We start from the raw sequence: 20,989 nt of genomic DNA, 5'->3' as shown, positions 1-20,989 counted from the left end.
TCTTGTATCTTCAATTCCATATATGTAACATGTACATAAGTACACCTTTTACGATGTATTTGACTTGTGTGAGATGAGGTCGGTGGCCAACGACATGTATTTTTGTATCCTATGTAATTTTTTGACTTTATGAAATATTATGAAAATATTGAAAAATGTTGAGTTATTGCTTCACCATGGTTGCATCGAGTGTGGGAATTCCATTTTCATTCTTTTATAGGGTCTCATTAATCATGTATGAAGTGTGGCCAAGGGCCAAACGGTAATTTGAAACCATTTCAAAATTTTGGATTTCAAAATTTTCATTTCAAGTTCATTTTTGCCTTTTTGGCCGTTGGGTAGTCGGATTTTGTATCGGGGGTATTTTTAAGCCATGAACCATTGTAGCACGTCCTAATAGGTAAGTTTCATTTCTGTGCATGAGCATTTTCAAGGGAAACCTCATCTTTGGTGATTTGAGCTTCCTATGGACTCATTTTACATTTTTATTGCACAATCTAATTTTAGGGCATTTTGGGGTTCTCCTTTAAGAAATAAATTCCGGTCTTTATATGGTCACTTAGAAAACGTGATTTTAGGGAGGGTTTCTTCTTTGTATTTTAACATAAAATGTCATCTTGGTACCTGAAATCCCTCGTAAATTTCAGCTTTCTGTTTTGCATTTTAGCAGCTTTTTAACCCTCATGACCTGATTTCATGGAGGGGCATTTTGGACATTTTACGACTAGTTTTTTTTCATTTTCTTCCATGTTGTCTAGTAGAAAATTTGATTTCGGGTGGGGTTTCTTTTTCGTGTTTTTCCAGAAAAATTCGTTTGGTAGCCCTTTTTTTATCTCAGATGTGGATAGTAACTGTAGCATTTTTTTTGCCCTCTTGACATGTTCTGATCTAGGGGCATTTTGGGAATTTTGCATTGTGTCTTATTCATTTCCTTCTACCTTGTCGGGTAGAAAACTTGATTTTAGGGGGGTTTCTTCTTTATGTTTTTCCAGAAAAATTCGTTACGGACCTTGTTTCGGCTCTCAGTTCTAGCTGAATTGTTTTCTTTCCTAGCATGTCATGGTGCTCGTTGGTGTGCTCGTGACGTGCTCGTCTCGACATCGTGACGTAAACTTTTTTTTTTCGCTTGTTCTCCTTCGTCCGGATTCCAAATCGAGTGAAATTTTTTTTGAACTTAATTAATTTTTCACTGTCTTTCCAACGGCATGCTCGGTTGCACTCGTATCTTCCTGAATAATTACCAGTTTACCCTTTTAGCCTTCAGTGTTCGTTTTTCTTCATCACCGTTTCTCCTTCATCCGGACTCCGAATTATGCGATTCTTGAGTCCATCTTGAGTAGTTTTTTGTTGTCTTTCTAGCGATGTGCTCAATGGCAACCGAATCCATAGTTTCAAAATTAACTATTTTGCCCTTGGGGCTATTTTTGTCCAATTTGCTTGCTTTCTACTTCCGCTACATTCTTTTGAGTTTCGTGACTTTATGGGAAGTCATGGATGTGTTTCGGGAATGATATACATTATAGAGAGGTCATTTCCATGTAAAATGAATATTTTGCCCTTGGGGGCTAAATTATTATTTTTTTCAATCTTTTGCTTTCGCATCAGTTCTCATTGAGTTCCACGACCCCATGGAAGGTCATCAAAGTGTCTTAGAGGTGTGTTGTGCCTTGGGATACCATTGACTTGTTTATTGCTTCCACATTCTAGATTCGTTATTGGATCTACGTTTAGTTCATCACAGGACGCGCTAACCTAAAAACCAAGGCCGTCACAGATGGTATCAGAGCTCCTAGGTTTGAATACCTTGGACGATAGGTTTTGGGTGAATACCATATTTTTGTTGCTATGTTATGCATGTGTATATGTTATTTGTTAACATGTTTCAATATTATAACATGTTTAAGTATTTCTTTATAATATGTTTGGTATTATGACATGTCTCTATGCTTATGTGTTTAAAAGCATTCTTGTTTGACATGTACACTTATTTGCTTAAGTGCTTAATTATTTAAATAGCTTTCTTTGATTACTTTAGCATGACCGTATGTTGCATACCCTGTATTGCTTTGTCTTCTATATGTAGCTTTACGGTAGGTCTACTCAAATCGGTGCATAGGTGTTTGGTTTTGCGGGTCCGATCTATTGGCTTGAGGGCATCAACTTTTCAGGCTGTGGGTTCGTGACTGGTGTTGTTGTTATAGCATTTTCAGATGTGAGGGTCACTGTTACTTCAGCGTTAGGGATTTAAGGCCTTAAGCGTAACAGTACCAATGACATTGTTGTTAGAGTTTTGGGATTAGTTACCCCAACTCTTGTAGATACTTGGTTTCCGTAGTACTTTTGGTAATGATCATTTTCGATATTGATGTCATTTGTATCGAAAAGTTTCTTTCTGAGTTGATCAGTTGGGGACATTTATGAACTAGTACCTTATACTCTCATGTTACCTTACTGACAAGTAAGTGTGGGCAGGTTCTAGTTATTTTTCGTACTGCCATGTCATTCTTAGCCATCTATTTTGATCCGACTTGTTGTTGTCTTGGGATTCTTTTAGTTATTAACATTGAATTAATATACCGATTCGTTCAGGGAGTTATCTCTCAATTCTTGGTTTTCCTTTTTCTTCGGATGATCTTCAGGCTTTTAGAGTTGCACTTTAGCACCTTATGGTCTGTTCTTTGGTTTAACCTTGCATTTAGTCTTAGTTTTATTCTCCTCGGATGTTCCTAATTTCGGGGACGAAATTCTTTTAAGGAGGGTAGGTTGTAGTGACCCGGTTATTTTCCTCCCTTTCCTTTTTCTCAAATTTTACTGATAAATTTTTTTCGTTTAATTTTCTTTTTCGAGTTCTGCTTCTCGATGCTTAGTGTCATCTCGAGTGCTCAAAAATAGTTTCCAAGACTCTTTCCCTTGGATTGACAACTTCTTTTAAGGACCGAGTCATTTCCACATTTTCACCTTTTGGACACTATTAACTTTTCGTCCTTTTCCCTATTTTGTCTTTTCCCTGTTTGTCACATTTTGGCACAACCTCACTTTCCATGTTCAGAGTTGGTTTTTGACATCACTATCTTCATTCTTTGTGGTTTCCATGAAATACGTATCTTTACTTTTGCAGTAAAGTACTCTGGTTGCTTCCGGTGTCCATAGGGATATGGATGCATAGTTTTTCAGAATCTTTTTCTTTTCTTAGGGTGTTTTTCATAAACATCTTTTGAAGATATTTTATTTCAGGGGTTTTTAAGAAAATATTTTTGGATAATATTTTCATTCTGGGTTATTAGTGCAGTTTTCACTTTTTAGAGGGGCCAGTGTACAATTAATGAGAATTATTGCAAAAATGCCTCGTTTTGAGCCTGGATCCTTGTACATGATTCATTTTCACATTTTGTCAAGTTGTGTGCTCTTAAAATTTCCTTCTGATCGTTTTTCTCCAGTTTTAGGGTTTTTGGCTTCGGTTGCCCCCGAACTTGTTCGGGGCATATCTCTCTGCTCGGGACTCAGTTTTTGACGCCAATTATTCTGTTATTCATATTTTCTCATTTTGGTTCTTTTATGTTCATGGGGTTTTGCCATTTGAGCGTGTCTGCACGAATTCCACTTTTCCAAACCCGACGGGGCCTTTCCGGGGCACTTTTAGGGTTTTACTTTAAATAGGGGCTAATAAAATTTAAAAGTTATCTTCCCCTCTCTTCATGCACGACCAGCAGCTACCATGGAAGCCCAAGGGGGGCTTCCACTCTTCTTCTCTCATTTTAACCTTCTTCCCTTTGTAAAAAAGTTATAGTGCCTTTGTGTTTTGTGTTTATCTTGACTACGCGCATCTTTCCCCCTTATTAGAACCTGTTTTTGGCCAAATTTTGAGTTCGGGTTCAAGGTCAAGTTAGGAATTTTGGTAGGTCCTCTTTGGAGTTTAATGTTCACGACGTTTTCCCCGACAAAACCCCGAAGTATTGTCGAATTCGGAGCCATTTTATTTTAGTGGCTTTTGATATTTTCATCTCAAATTGAGGTAGGGGATGTCTTAGGCTTTTATTTATGTTGTATTGATGATTTTATAAGCTTATACCACTTGTATGCATGTTTTGTATTAATCCTAGAATTTAATTTAATTATTTTCCTTGTATAAGATTTAATTCTCAAGGATGTCTATAACTTAGAATTAAAGTATAGCATGCTAGTAAATTTGGCCTTGGTATGGTTGTTGACATATATTAAATTTGGGTCATTTGAATAAGAATTGCAACTTTTATTTAATATTTTTCTTTTGTGAAAGATTAATTCTCATGGCTGTACCTTGTATGAAATTAACTTACGATAGGCTATTAAATTAAGTATTGGCATGCACTTTAACATACTTTAATTTTGGAGCATTTGGATGAGTATGAAAATCTAGAGATTTTAATTAAAAGAATTAATTAAAATCGTTTTAAGGGTTCCATTGGCTTAATTGAGTTTTAAACTTGATATTTGAAATGACTAGAACTTGTTTACTAATATATATTAATTTGTGACCATTTGAAGTTGTTTTAAAGTTGCTTTGGAATAGATATATGTAATGACCATGCAATGTTGTTTAACAAGTGTTAATTAGGGGTCATTTGATTGAGATTTTAAACTAAGATAAATTAATTAGTTTATTTAATAAATTTTCGTTTCTATAGCATTAATGATTTAATTATGTGTTTGACATTGGTTAAATGTCTAAATCATGATTTTAGACTTGTATTAGATTCATGAATTTATGTTTTCAATGTTGAAATATATTGTTATAGCGTGTAACGAATCGCACACTGAAGATTCGACATTTGTCATGCCATCATAGTTGTAGACTTAGTGCATGTATTTTATGTATTTCCAAATTTGGTTGCACTTGGTAGATAGTTCATTATCATGTATATTCCTGTTTATATATACGTTGTTGCACAACTTGTTGATTTTGGAAACTTGGGGATGTCGTTATTTGACTATGGCTAGGATATGGTTCTAGTACGGGGGATTGTCCCTTTACAGTCTAGTGCGCACATAGGGAGGTTACCCATGGGCTAGTAACCCTAAAGTAACTATGGTGTTGGTCTAATCTAGCGTGATGTCTAAGTATCCACTTTCGCATTTCATTTCAAGTTGATAACTAGATGATATCGTAACTTGTTGTCATTTAATTGATTTCCCATTTTGAGTTTCAAGATGTTAACTTTGAGAAATCATGTTTTATGCGTTGTATTGGAAGTTCCAATGTTAGTTAAATTGCATTAATATTGTGATTTGTGTTTTAATGTTCAAATGTAGTTTAGGAAAGATCTTGTAGATTCATTTAGAACATAGACGTTAGGTGACATGATCCGCTTTAGTTATTTTCGTGTTTTAGATTTCAAGTTGAGGACTTTAAGAATCTATATCTTGTTGCTTTGTATAACATGCTTATATGTTGTTTAAATTGCTTGAATGATGTGATTTATGCTAGAAATGATCTAAGGTAGCTTAGGATGCTCCCCGAGTCTCATCTTAACATAGACGTTAGGTGGCATGAACCCCTTTAACTTGTTCTACCTTAAGGTGATAATTTTGTAAAATGTTAGGTTGATGCATGCTCATTTCCTATGCGTAGTTTTATGTTACTCACCCCGAAGTCACTGGGGATTTGTTTCAGGTACGAATGCTTGGTTCTTGATGCTTATCATTCCTTAGATGACTTGTAACTTTTAAGTTTCCATTTCATACAAATGTTAGCATGAAATGTCATTTTATAGCCTTATATGTCTAAACTTATATCTTCGATTCCATATATGTAACGTGTACATAAGTACACCTTTTACGATATATTTGACTTATGTGAGATGAGGCTAGAGGCTAACGACATGTATTTTTGTATCTTATGTAATTTTTTGACTTCTTGAAATATTATGAAAATATTGAAAAATGATGAGTAATTGCTTCACCATGGTTGTCTCGAGTGTGGGAATTCAATTTTCATTCTTTTATAGGGTCTCATTAATAATGTATGAAGTGTGGCCAAGGGCCAAACAATAATTTAAAACCATTTCAAAATTTTGGATTTCAAAATTTTCATTTCAAGTCCATTTCGCCTTTTTGGTCGTTGGAGGGTCGGATTTTGTATCGGTGGTATTTTTAAGCCATGGACCATTGTAGCATGTTTTAATAGGTAAGTTACATTTCCGTGCATAATTGTTTTCAAGAAAAACCTCATCCTTATGATTTGAGCCTCCTATGGACTCATTTTACATTTTTATTACATGATATGATTTTAGGGCATTTTGGGGTTTTTACATGGTCACTTAGTAAACATGATTTTAGAGGGTGTTTCTTCTTTGTGTTTTTCCAGAAAATGTCATCTTGGTACCAGAAATCCCTCGCAAATTTCAGCTTTCTGTTTTGCATCTTAGCAGCTTTTTAACCCTCATGACTTGATTTCATGGAGGCGCATTTTGGACATTTCACAGTGAGTTTTTTTCATTTTTTCCCACGCTGTCGGGTAGAAAATTTGATTTTAGGAGGGTTTTTGGTACCCCGTTTTTTATCTCAGATGTGGATAGTTATTGTAGCATATTTGTTGCCCTCTTGACATGTTCTGATCTAAGGGTGTTTTGGGGATTTTGTATTATGACTTCTTCGTTTCTTTCCACGAAGTCAAGTAGAAAACTCAATTTTAGGGGGGATTTCTTCTTCATGTTTTACCAAAAAAATTCGTTTCGGACCTCATTTCGGCACAGTTCTGGCTGAATTGTTTTCTTTCCTAGCATGTCATGGTGCATGTCATGCTGCTTGTCGGTGTGCTCATGGGGTGCTCATCTCGACGTCGTGACATTGACTTTTTTTTTTCACTCATTCTCCTTCATCCGAACTCCAAATCGAGTGAACTTGTTTTAAAACTTAATTAATTTTTCACTGTCTTTCCAACGGTGTGCTCGGTTGCACCCGGATCTTCCTGGATAATTACCAGTTTACCCTTTTAGCCTTAAGTGCTCATTTTTCTTCGTCATGTCGTTTCTCCTTCGTCTGGACTTCAAATCATGTGATTTTTGAGTCCATCTTGATTAGTTTTTTGTTATCTTTCCAGCGTTATGCTCGGTGGCACCCAAATCCATAGTTTTAGAAATGACTATTTTGCCCTTCAGGCTATTTTTGTCCAGTTTTGCTTGCTTTCTGCTTCCGCTACATTCTTTTGAGTTCCGTGACTTTATGGGAAGTCATGGATGTGTTTCGGGAATGATATACATTCTAGAGACGTCATTTCCATGTAAAATGACTATTTTGCCCCTGGGGGCTAAATTGTTATTTTTTTCTATCTTTTGCTTTCGCGTCTGTTCTCATTGAGTTCCACGACCTCATGGAAGGTCATCAAAGTGTCTTAGAGGTGTGTTGTGCCTTGGGAGACCGTTGTCTTATTTCTTGCTTCCGCATTCTGGATTCGTTACCGGATCTACGTTCGGTTCATCGCAAGACGCGCTGGCCTAAAAACCAGGGCCGTCACATGTATGGTTGTATTATATTCATTAGGCACATAGTGATCCTTTAAAGTAAGGGGAGGGCTCGTAATTGGTTGCCCTATATGAGCTCCATTATTAGCTTGGACAATGGGTGGTGAAGGTGGCACAAAAAGTGGCCTTGGCATTCCCAATGGAACTTGGCCTTGAGGTTGAGGAAATTAAGGTGTTGGCATACCTAGAGGAATGTGAAGATTATCATGTTGTTGCACATTGGGATGAAACATGCCTTGTTGGTCTACATGACCAAGTTCATCAATATGATCGTCCATTGATACAATGGATTCACTTGAATTACCCCTACCCCCTGGATTACGCTCAATTTACTCGAGATTAATATTCAAAGGAACAAGAGGAGGATTTAAAGACCTACGACCATGCATGCACCTCAACACAAACGACAAACACCACAAATAGCCAATACACTTCTTCTTCACAACACAAATCAATCAATACAAAGGTCCTTAAGCAACTTCAAGAATTTTTAAGCCTTTTTGCTTTGCTTTTGCAATTTAAATTTTTTATGCTTTGCTTGCTTGCTTTTCAAGCTTTGCTTTGATGCTCCTTTGCTTTGCTTTGCTTTCCTTTGCTCCAAGTACCTAATCAATGAGTAACAAAGTAAGAAACAAAATAAAATAAAATGAAAACAAGGATAAAAAAAAGTACTAATTCCTATTCAATACTAATACGGCGTTGCTAATCCCCGACTACAGCACCAAAAACATGGTGTGTTCCTTGGCCTTGTACTCAAAATGATGTTAGAAGTGTGAGTGTGTAAAGTGACCACCACATTTAAAATTTATAAAAACCATTTAACACTATACTATGTAGTATGAGTGAAAAGGGATCGTCCCAAAGGACTTGAAATGTATTATGGAATCAAAGTTGGATTAGTAGGTTGAATGATCAAAGTGAGTGGCTTGTTGGTTGAGTTATACTATAATTTAATTAAAAGTAATACAATGTAAAACAAGCTAAAGTAAATAAGGTGTAGAGAATGAGAGAGGGGTCTTGGGACATAGAGTTCACCACTGAGCTTGACCTCATTAAACATCTAATATTTGTCAATTTAAGGGATTAAATGTTGTAAAACATGCGCGTACCATCAATTGAAATACTAAGCATGGATGACAAAATGAGTGTGACAGCCTAAGTTTTGTAATCCGGTGCGTCAGTGATGATCCGAAAGTTGACCCGATAACGGATCCAAAATGCGAAAGCGAAAAAAGATCAAGCAAAAGAAATAAAGGTTCTGAGGCATAGATGAGCGCTTGTCCAAAGCCAAAGCACCGAGCGCCTGTTCGGCACTCTTCAACACTGAGTGCTTGTTCGGCACTCTTCAAGACTGAGCACCCATTCGGCACTCATCAACATTGAGCACCTGTTCAGCACTCATCAACACTGAGCACCTGTTCAGCACCCATACAAGGTCGGTCGTTTTGACCTACATGGTCAGGCATTCTGACTTATATGGCTAGGCATTTGGACTTACATGGTTAGGCGTTCTAACCTACCTGGTCAAGCATCCTGATGGAAGGGTCAAGCGTTTGGACTTACATGGTCAGGCATTCTGACCTATATGGTCAGGCATTCTGATGGAAGGGTCAAGCATTCGGACTTGCATGGTCAAGCATTCTGACGAAAGGGTTATGACCCAAACTGAACCTTAGCTACAAGAATTAATCTCAAGCATGTGTTAACTGGCTAATGACTCTTATCAGCCGAACGATGAAACAGAAAGCAACAATCAGTTGAACGACGTGACAGAAAGTAACAATCAGCCGAACGATGAAACAGAAACAACAATCAGCCGAACAACGTGACAGAAGGCAATAATCAGCCGAACGACGAAACAGAAAACAACAATCAACCAAACGGTGTGACAGAAAACAACAATCAGCCGAAAAACATGACAGAAAACAACAATCAGCCGAACGACAAAACAGAAAACAACAATCAGCCGAACGACGAAACAGAAACAGGAAATCAGCTGAACGACGAAACAGAAACAGGAAATCAGCCGAACGACGAAACAGAAACAAGTTTAAGGCTAACCTTAAGGCTATACATGTATTCCAAATGATCTGAAACAAGTTTAAAACATACTTGTGAACTTTAAAATTAATGGCCCTTAGCCTCATGTTATACATACAAAATAAAGGTCAAAAAGTGTGCTTATGCACACATTACATGTTTAAAATCAAATATACACATTTTGACATATAAGGCTATAAGTGGAGTTTCAAGCCAACCTTTACAAGAATAGAAAGCTTTTAAGTCCACAAATCATCCAAGCATAATGAGAATCTCAACCTTGATTCCTGTACCAGAAAAATGTCCCCGGTAACTTTGGGGTGAGTAATATAAATCTACTCGTAGGAGATGAGCATGCAAAGACCTAACGTTTTACAAGATTATCACATTAATGTGAAATAATTCAAAAGGTTATGCCACCTAACGTCTATGTCAAAGGTGAGACTCAGGGAGCATCCTAAACTACCGTAGAACATTGCTAGCATAAATCACATCATTCATGCAATTCAAACAACATAGAAGCATGTTATACAAGATAACAAGACATAGATTCTCAAAGCTATCAACTTGAAATCTAAAATACGAAAACAACAAAAGTGGGTCACGCCACCAAACGTCTATGTTCCAAATGAATCTATAGAATTATTCCTAAATTACATTTGAACAATATAGCATGAATGTACTTAACAACATTAAATCTATAATGATTCATTAAAAATCACAATGCATGAATGTACTTAGCAACATTAAAATCTACGATGATTCATTAAAAATCATAATGCATAAATGTACTTAACAACATTAAAATCTGCGATGATTCATTAAAAATCATAATGCATAAATTATAATACCCCTAATTTTAAAAAGATAGTCTCGGTATTTATTCATTTGTTTTAATTGTATTGTTAATTATTTAATTGATTATTTGACTAATTACTTATGTGTTTCATTGAATTAGGTATTTCTTGATTATTTGATCATATGTCTATGTATTATTTGTATTTGTCTATGTGTTAATTGTTTAATTAGATTATGTGCTTAAATGGTGTTTTGATTAATTGCAAATTAAATGATTTCTTTTCTTTTATTATTTTATTTTATTTTTCTTTTATGGTTATGGTTTGTAGTCATGGGCCAACCAATTGGGTCCCATGGACTACTTGGATAGGAGGTTGGATGTGTGTGGATTATTACCCATTGATAGTTGTGTATATATATATATATAAATATATATTATATACATATATAAAAAGGAAAGTAATTTATTAATTACTTTCATGGTAACTTGAGTACTAATATTTAAACTGATGTATATATTTTATATTTAAATAATAAAAATATACATAGATTTGATACGTGTTATGTTTTAAGTTACTTTATAATATTATGGTAACTTAAGTATTATTGGATAATCCATTAATAAATAATGGAATGTGTATAATTTATTTATTTAATAAACATACACATAAATTATATACGTAACATATTTTACTTACTTTTTTAATGTATATAAAAGGGAAAGTAATTTATTAATTACTTTTATGGTAACTTGGGTAGTAATATTTAATCTTATGTATATGTTTTATATTTAAATAATAAAAATATACATAGATTTGATACGTGTTATGTTTTAAGTTACTTTATAATATTATGATAACTTAAGTATTATTGGATAATTCATTAATAAATAATGAGATTTGTATAATTTATTTATTTAATAAAGATATATATAAATTATATACGTAACATATTTTACTTACCTTTTTAATATTTTAATATTTATTTTTTTTAAATTGACTTGGATTGGGAAAAGGGTTAGGGTTATTTTATTTAACCTATAAATATATAGCTATAGGTTGTAAAAAGGGACTAAAAATATTCACGTGATATATTCTAGAGAGAGAGTTAGAGAGGGAAGGAGGAAAAGTAAGGAAGGAGGAGAAAAACCATGTAGAGAGAAAATCAAGGAAGAAGAAATTTAACTTTCGATCCGAAAGTTTAAGGCAAGTTCTTCTTCTATCTCTTTCCCTTTGATTCGTGTTTCTGTACATGCCTAGGAAATTCCAAAATTTATTAAACACATAAAATTAAATAATTATGCATGTTTAATTGGATTAGAACATAGGTTTTATGAAGTTGGTTCATATCTGTTCTTGTGTTATGAATTGATAAATGCATGATTTTGATTTGATTTCCGGTGTGAATTTTTACATGTTTAAATTATGTATTTTTCATATCTGTGGAATGATGGAACATAGAAACATGCCTAGGATTCCTGAACATTAAATAGGAACTAGGTTTAGGTTTAAATAAATTTAAATAGATTCAATCATAATGATGCTTGCTATTTAAATGTTTTAAACAAATGAATGAATTTAATCTTTCAATATGTTTTAGCAATTGAGATTAAATGTGTATGATGAATTGGATATGGAAAATACTTATTTGACGGTATAATAAAATATCATCATATATATAAGATTCAGTTTATGTAGGACATATGATATAGGAAGCTTAAATAAATAATAAGTCATTCCTATTTTGTGATAACTTGATATCATATTATCACAGTTATTTCTGGATTGTTTGATGTATTTCCTTAATCGTTACATCAATTGTTGAATTGTGTGGTTTAATGCACCGGTATGGGACGGTGGCATTCTAGTGACGAATTAACTTATCAGTTAAGTCCTACCTATTTTATATAAGGGAATGGATTAACTAAAATATTAAGTCCTACTTATATTTAAGTCAGGTCAGCTGAACAAGTTGAATGACTTATGGAGGATTAATTTATTATATAAGGGAATGGATTAACTAAAATGTTAAGTCCTACTTATATTCAAGTCAGGTCAGCTGAACAAGTTGAATGGCTTATGGAGGATTAATTTATACTGAATAGGATGGTTACTAGATTTTATATATATAAGTACGGTGCCATGATATGAGTTTGAGTTTTAGGATCAGTGGTTAGGGTGCGTATATCGCTAGGGATGTGTAGCTAGATATAGTGTAGTTGTGTACCCTGGTAGGTCTAGGTACTCATGTCCACTATATGTGCGTTTTGCATGTTGCCTACTATTCAGGTTGAGACAACCCTATAGTCTAGTGAGGTTCCTTTAGTGTGTATATATATATATACGGACTACTAGTTACTGTTGGATTGACTAGAACGTATACGTGTATCAGATCTCTACTTGGACTGTAGTAGAGTAGAACTTGTTTGTGGGCCTGACCTACCATTATTTTTCAGGTGTTCGTCAGGAGTAGAGGTTGTTCGTGCTGAGCGAAGATCAGTCTACTTCATTCTTCCGATACTATATAGGAGTTCCTTTATGATTCAGTTTCCTAATCTTGACAGTTATTGCTGTCATTTGTTTAGTTTGGATTTTCTAGGGATCCATACAGTATGGATTCCCGAGTTATATTTTGGAGGATCTGTTGTATCAGAAGAGTTTATTAATTGATGGAAATATATTCTGATGTTTATTATTAGATTATCATTTTAGTTTTTTGTCAGCATCTTATTTATTCTTCTTTATTCTTTTGTACTCTGTGTTCGTTTATTATTAATTTGTTTTGATATCCTCGGGTATTCGGGCGTAGGCCTGGCCAACCCGCATTCGGGGGTATCATAGTTGGTATCAGAGCACTCCAAGTTCAAGTGTCCTTAGGAGTGTCTTTCGTTATGTGACTTCCGCGTTGCGTCTCGTAAAACTTAGAGCCCGTATTAGGATTCGTTGTACTCTATTTACAGTTTGTTAGGAGGAGCTAATGTCAATTATATTCTGTAGTCATAGAATGGTTAGCACTAGGAAAATGATAGGTTCAAGGCGAAAGCGATAATGACCCAAAGGAGTAAAGGAGTACGTTATCGATTTTGTTGCCAGAAGGCAGAGTTAGGGGTCGATGGTTTAGGTTCGTTTGGGGTTACTTTAAAAGTATAAGCCAAGGAATGATTTAGGGGCACGTGATAGGTCACCGCATATCGGGACCAACACGACTTCAGTTGATCTCAAAAAGGAGACAAGCGAGGAGTAGGAGCCGAAGAGGATCCTGATGGAGGAGATTTATGTGCATCCAATAGAGAGGGTACTAAATCTTGAAGATGGATGATCGCGCGAGGTGATCTGAATTACTAGTAGTATAACGAATGTTATTAGTAGAATTGGGGTTGATCAATCTACAAATAATTAAGTTTTCTTATCATCTCTAAAAAAGGTATATAAGAAGTATTATTCAGGAGTTTGGAGATCGGATGTGTTCTTATCAGAATGAAATACATAATTCTTAAATCACATACAAAAGGGCATTGGTATTATATTGTGGCGATCTAATTCGCTTTTAAAAAGCCAAGTTAGACAGTTTACATTCCGCATATAAGAAAAATGAGGGTTAAGCCCTTGATATTTGCTTAGGCAAACATTTGTGTTTTTAAGCTATGTTTTAAAGGATATGTTTCGAGGTTGGATGATTATTTACGAAACTATAAAAGGAAATTTTGAAACAATCTAGTAAGGTTGATTTCAAATGAGACTTTCTTTTCTAAAAAGAACGATGTCCTAAGTATGAGTGTATTTTGTTTTATTGTGTTTATCATATGTGTTTTTTTTTTTTTTTTGTTAATTACTTGGGATATGGTATGTGGTTTAGTTAGGGACACAAGTATGTGATCAGCCAGCTATTGTTTTTAATAACATGGAGTAATAGCGCTATTTATACTAGATTTGTGAGCGTACAGTCGTAGGATTTGGCAAATACACATAAATCTAGCCAATCTATTGGACCTGGACATGTGTCATTATGGTGTATTTTGGGATGGGATAATTAAACCATCAGTACGAGTCAAACAATCTAGAACGACTAGTTTGATATACTTTACGCTAGGTATGGATTCGTATCATATTACAACGCCATGATAATGGTGGTTGTTAATTTTTTTTATTTCGATATACGTGAGGTGGTGGTAAATAAAGATCACTGTAACGCCATGATGATATATCAAAGGTGCTGGATTTGCTGAACATCTTCTTGAAAATTTCAGAAGTTGATACCAAGTCGGAAGAAGGATTTAGTACTGGATTAAGTACTTATTAGAATGACACCGAGTGAGGATAGAAGACTGAATAAATATTCATCAGTAAATTCTTAATCAAGAATTTATTCACGAGGGTATGTCATTAGGAGGAATTTGCTAGTGTTGCACATGGAGGAGGAAATTAAGTCTCTTCATTTCCATAAATAATATGGAATTATTTTTTAGTCACAATTTGCAACAATTAGCTATTGATAGGAAATTTATAACTTATGTAGAGGATGGAAAGATTTCATATTCTTTTGAAGTTAGACAAAGAAATCGGATTGTCATTAACTTGTCTTAAAGAAGCAGGGTGTGTCAAAAACAAGATGGTGAAACTAAACACCTATATAAAGATGAGGTGCATGGTATGTATGGAAAGGTCGTAGTTTGTTGACTTTTGTTGAGTTAAAGTCATAGTTGACTATTGGTAAATGGAATTATCGATTGATTTTCAATATCGGCAAGTTTATCACGGATCAGTGGTGGATAGATTTAGTTACAGAATTCACTTTTGAAGATGCTCCAATTTAAACGTTGGGTACAGACAAAAGCTGGTGGTACAAGACTAACGGTACTTTCTATAGACAAATTGGATGGAGGATGCATGAACTGAGTTTCACAACTTTTAGTTCTTCATCCTGGTGGAAACATGATGCTTCACGATAGGCAGGAGAAGGGACATAGTGATTTATCTCCAAGTCTCATATTTATTAGATAGTAGAGATGGACCATCAAAGATCACTAGATCCTTTGCAGCCATTTCCTATACTAAAGTGGAAATGAGAGAGCATTTTACAGATTTAGTTGCAAGATTTCTGATTTTACACAAGGGTCAAGATTCTGAATGGGATATTGGTTGACTGATACATTAGGTTAACTTGATTCTTATCTATTTCGAATTGGTAGGACTTCAGTTCATACGAATATAATGTATCACGAGACGGTTTAGATAGATTACAGTGGTGATTCACACTTTATATCAAGTTCCGTCTGGTGGAAGCAATGATGTAAATGGATGCTCTCAACAAACGATAGAATATTTAAATCTTTCGGTTAGTTGTTGAGTTATCGATACATTTATAGCAAGTGTAATAATAACACTTGTTATTACTATGGTAGTTGAGAATGTCAACTTTGAATATTAGAGCTGACCTTGGAGACAGTATTACCTTACTTAGATGGAGTTTAAGGTACTCGAGGAGGATTTAGTAGTTTCTATAAATAGTAATATGATGGTCGGGCGACTGAGATGGAAATTTATAATTTTTCTTGATACACCCAAATGGTTAGAAGGTACATCATGACATTAAATGTCAGTTTTGGTAAACAGGTACGGATAAGGACGTGTATATGATTGCCCTAAGTGTAAAACCTGCTACAAAGGTGGAAAGTTGATCATCAGATATCATAGGAATCTTTAGCCACTTCCTATAACAAATATGGAAGTTGAACTAAACAAGAGTGACGGTCAGTGGGAAGGATCGACATTGATTTGGAATTTCAATTTTTCATATGGAATCCGAGTGGTGGATTGAGAAAGATCGCTTGAGGACATAAATTTAAGTAATGTTTATTTTAGAACTTCATAGTAGTTCTATAGTTCAGTGATGTGGTGTTATAGCATGTGGATGTCCATATTAGTGGATGCAAAGTGCTATTTCGAATGAGCTTTATGAAGATTTTGGAGCAATAGCTTTACTTCATATCTATAGACGGAGGAATTAATCAAGAGATTAAATTAGACCATACAGGATATGTTTGAGGCATATATCCTAGATATTCATGGACAGTTGGAAGTGTTTACTTCACTTGTCAGAATTTTGTCTGTGATATTGTTGGCACAAGGAGGTTAATGTGACAACTTTGGAGGTTTTGTATCTTTCACAATGCATACCTCTCATTTATTGGTTGGAAATGGAAGTAAGGGTTGTACAATCAGACCTCGACTTCATTTAAAAATATGCCGGAAAGAGATACTTCCCTTTGTACTGAACTGCGCGCGGTTGGGAGGCGACAGTGGGATGTTGTAAATAGTTGAACTCGTATACTAGAGTTTTTCTATCAGGGAGTAGTTTGCTCATTCTGTTTTCCATGTAGGAAGAATGGCAATTTTTGGAAAAATGTCAATTTTACTTATTACATTGACTTTTAGAGGATTATATTTCACAATTGAGGCAGTCGCCTCTGAATTAGCGTTACTAAAATATTAGCGCTGGGTGCATAGGAGTTTATGAGTATATACTATGGCACTTGAAGGTATGTAGATCATTCCTTTGTCGACATAGGAAGATTACGTTGATACAACCTACGCATCGTTTGATTATTGTGTTTTTTAAAATATAGGAACCCTATATACCACTTGGTATATTGGAGTTAAGTGGAGCCCTTATAGTGAGATTGCGTCTACTTGGGAATAGGAGGATGCTTTTCGCTCACAGTTTTCAAGCATAATGGAAGAAAGTAAGGGCGAATTCCGAGGACGGAATTCCTTTTGTAAGGGGGGAAGAATGTAATACCCCTAATTTTAAAAGGATAGTCTCGATATTTATTTATTTGTTTTAATTGTATTGTTAATTATTTAATTGATTATTTGACTAATTACTTATGTGTTTCATTGAATTAGGTATTTCTTGATTATTTGATTATGTGTCTATGTATTATTTGTATTTGTCTATGTGTTAATTGTTTAATTAGATTATGTGCTTAAATGGTGTTTTGATTAATTGTAAATTAAATGATTTCTTTTCTTTTATTATTTTATTTTATTTTTCTTTTATGATTATGGTTTGTAGTCATGGGCCAACCAATGGGGTCCTATGGATTACTTGGATAGGAGGTTGGATGTGTGTGGATTATTACCCATTGATAGTTGTGTATATATATATATATATATATATATATATATATATATATATATTATATACATATATAAAAAGGAAAGTAATTTATTAATTACTTTCATGGTAACTTGAGTAGTAATATTTAATCTAATGTATATATTTTATATTTAAATAATAAATATATACATAGATTTGATACGTGTTATGTTTTAAGTTTCTTTATAATATTATGGTAACTTAAGTATTATTGAATAATCCATTAATAAATAATGGAATGTGTATAATTTATTTATTTAATAAACATATACATAAATTATATACGTAACATATTTTACTTACTTTTTTAATATATATAAAAGGGAAAGTAATTTATTAATTACTTTTATGGTAACTTGGGTAGTAATATTTAATCTTATGTATATGTTTTATATTTAAATAATAAAAATATAAATAGATTTGAAACGTGTTATGTTTTAAGTTACTTTATAATATTATGGTAACTTAAGTATTATGTATAATCCATTAATAAATAATGGGATTTGTATAATTTATTTATTTAATAAAGATATACATAAATTATATACGTAACATATTTTACTTACCTTTTTAATATTTTAATATTTATTTTTTTTAAATTGACTTGGATTGGGAAAAAGGTTAGGGTTATTTTATTTAACCTATAAATATATAGCTATAGGTTGTAAAAGGGGGCTAAAAATATTCACGTGATATATTCTAGAGAGAGAGTCAGAGAGGGAAGGAGGAAAAGTAAGGAAGGAGGAGAAAAACTCTGTAGAGAGAAAATCAAGGAAGAATAAAATTAACTTTCGATCCGAAAGTTTAAGGCAAGTTCTTCTTTTATCTCTTTCCCTTTGATTCATGTTTCTATACATGCCTAGGAAATTCCAGAATTTATTAAACACATAAAATTAAATAATTATGCATGTTTAATTGGATTAGAACATAGGTTTTATGAATTTGGTTCATATCTGTTCTTGTGTTATGAATTGATAAATGTATGATTTTGATTTGATTTCCGGTGTCAATTTTTACATGTTTAAATTATGTATTTTTCATATCTGTGGAATGATGGAACGTAGAAACATGCCTAGGATTCCTGAACATTAAATAGGAACTAGGTTTGGGTTTAAATAAATTTAAATAGACTCAATCATAATGATGCTTGCTATTTGAAAACAAACGAATGAATTTAATCTTTTAATATGTTTTAGCAATTGAGATTAAATGTATACGATGAATTGGATATGGAAAATACTTATTTGACGGTATAATAAAATATCATCATATATATAAGATTCAGTTTATGTAGAACATATGATATAGGAAGCTTAAATAAATAATAAGTCATTCCTATTTTGTGATAACTTGATATCATATTATCATAGTTATTTTTCTGGATTGTTTGATGTATTTCCTTAATCGTTACATATAATACCCCTAATTTTAAAAAGGATATCCCGGGGATTTTAATTTAGTAGTTAATTGCATTTTATTTGATTATGCGTGATTAGTTGAATTAATGTGATTATTTAATTATTTAAGTGTTGTAATTAGTAAATTGATTATTTAATTGTTTAAGTGTTTTAATTAGTAAATTGATTTAATTGTTTTAATTTAATTGAATTAATTGTTTTAATTTAATTTATTTAAGTGGTAAATTTATTTGTTTTGTTTAATTTGGTTTTCACGGGACTGTATGGGACGCATATAGTTATTAGGGTTTCAGTTTATAGCCGGCAATGTATATATCATAGGTCGGTTTATGGGCCAAGGAGGGCTCTGTCTCTATTAAAATAGGATTAGGGTTTGGGATTTGTATGCCTATATATATATACATGCTTCTTGGTATTAAGGATTGGAAAAAAAAAAGGACTCTACTCGCGTAACATAAAAACAGAGAGATACAGAGTGAGGTTTTGAGAGAACAGATTTTGTTTGGTGTGGGATTCGACGGGGATTTCAGGGTTGGACCTAGGAGAAGGGAAGGGCAGAGGTATTAGGAGGCTAGACAGTGTTGCAGTGGTTACCGGAAGTTGGGAAGACGGCGACAAGTTTTGAGTCCAAAACTTACGGCAAGTTCTTTTCTTCCTCCTTCCCGTTGGTTTGTGTTCTGTGCACCTAGATATACTCTAGGGTTCTAATGGATCAATAATTGAATTAAGCATGTTTTTATATGTCAATTTAACCTTATCTTTGCCTTGAATAAATTCGGTGATGGTTCTTTAAAGTTCATTACAGTAGTTGTTTTCCTAAGCATGATTTGTCTGTGGAACTTGTAGTTTTTGTTTTTGATTTCAACTATTGTAAACACTCCATGGGGATTATACTGGACATAGTTAGGACCCTTGGGAACAGTCTAAAACTAAATAAAACGGATGGGAAGCGGCCGGCGTTAAAGAAGAAGGTCGCAGAAGTCACAGACGGACAGACGGCTCTTAGAGAGGGAGAGAGCCGGCTCCATGGAGAAGGGAGCCGGCTCCCCCCTAGTGTAGAGCTGGCTCTACCCAAGTAGAGCAGGCTCCAATAAAAATTAGAGCCGGCTCCACCTTTGTTCATAACCTGTTCTCGCTCAGTTTGCTTCCGGAAGGTGTTTAATGCACTGTTTGAAGCTGTTGTGTGTTTGAACTATTTTAAAAAAAATATTGGGACTTGCCATAGTGATTAAGAAGTTAACTTTGGGTATTAATAGGACTTTTAATTGATTAAAGTTTACCTCTAAATTAACGGAACAAACTGTATATAATTTATGCACATTGTACACGATTAAGGGATGGAAGAAGACTTAATTGCTCAAGCTTATTTTTGGGCATTCCAGTGGGATCTAATATGTTTATAAATTGTTCTAAATACATTATAGGGTCATTGATGTATTGAAGTTGACCTATGCATGCTTTGGAGGCTAATTGTTGAAATAGTAAATACTTTCTGCAATGATATGGATTATCGTTTGGATTTTTAATTGCTAGAACATCAAATATCTTCCTGCAATTATTTGGATAATGTTTTGGAATGTAATTTACTAAATTATGATTTCTATATTGTAATTGGCATTGATATGGAGGATTATATGCACCGGTATGGGACGGTGGCATACTAGGGATGGTTTAGCTTCAAAACGCTAAGACCTAACCTAATGGATTAATGGAATGGATTGTAAGATATCGAATCCTAATTGTGACTAAGTCAGATTAGCTGTAACTAAGTTGGATGACTTCCTGGTTTAACGGATGGTAGTTAAGTCATATCAACTGAATAAGTTGAGTGACTAACTAGTTGGTTTATTGTAGGTCAGTTTAATAAATAGTTGAACTACTTACCCTGGATTTGGATGGACTTTATATATATGTTTATGGTACCACGAGTTAAGCTTGAGTCTCAGACTCGTTGGTTAGGGTGCGTATATGCAGTGGATGCGTAGCTGGTTATAATAGGTTGAGGTGTACCCTGTTAGGTCTAGGTACTCATGCCCACCTTTGGGTGCGTATTCGCATGTTGCCTTCTATTCAGGT

Source organism: Cornus florida, unplaced genomic scaffold (genome assembly GCF_030987335.1).
Source record: "Cornus florida cultivar Cherokee Brave unplaced genomic scaffold, ASM3098733v1 CherokeeBrave_3.0.0_Hap2_Chr11, whole genome shotgun sequence".
NCBI classification, from domain to species: domain Eukaryota; kingdom Viridiplantae; phylum Streptophyta; class Magnoliopsida; order Cornales; family Cornaceae; genus Cornus; species Cornus florida.
The sequence above is the reverse complement of the archived record's forward strand: the minus strand, read 5'-3'. Positions refer to the sequence as shown.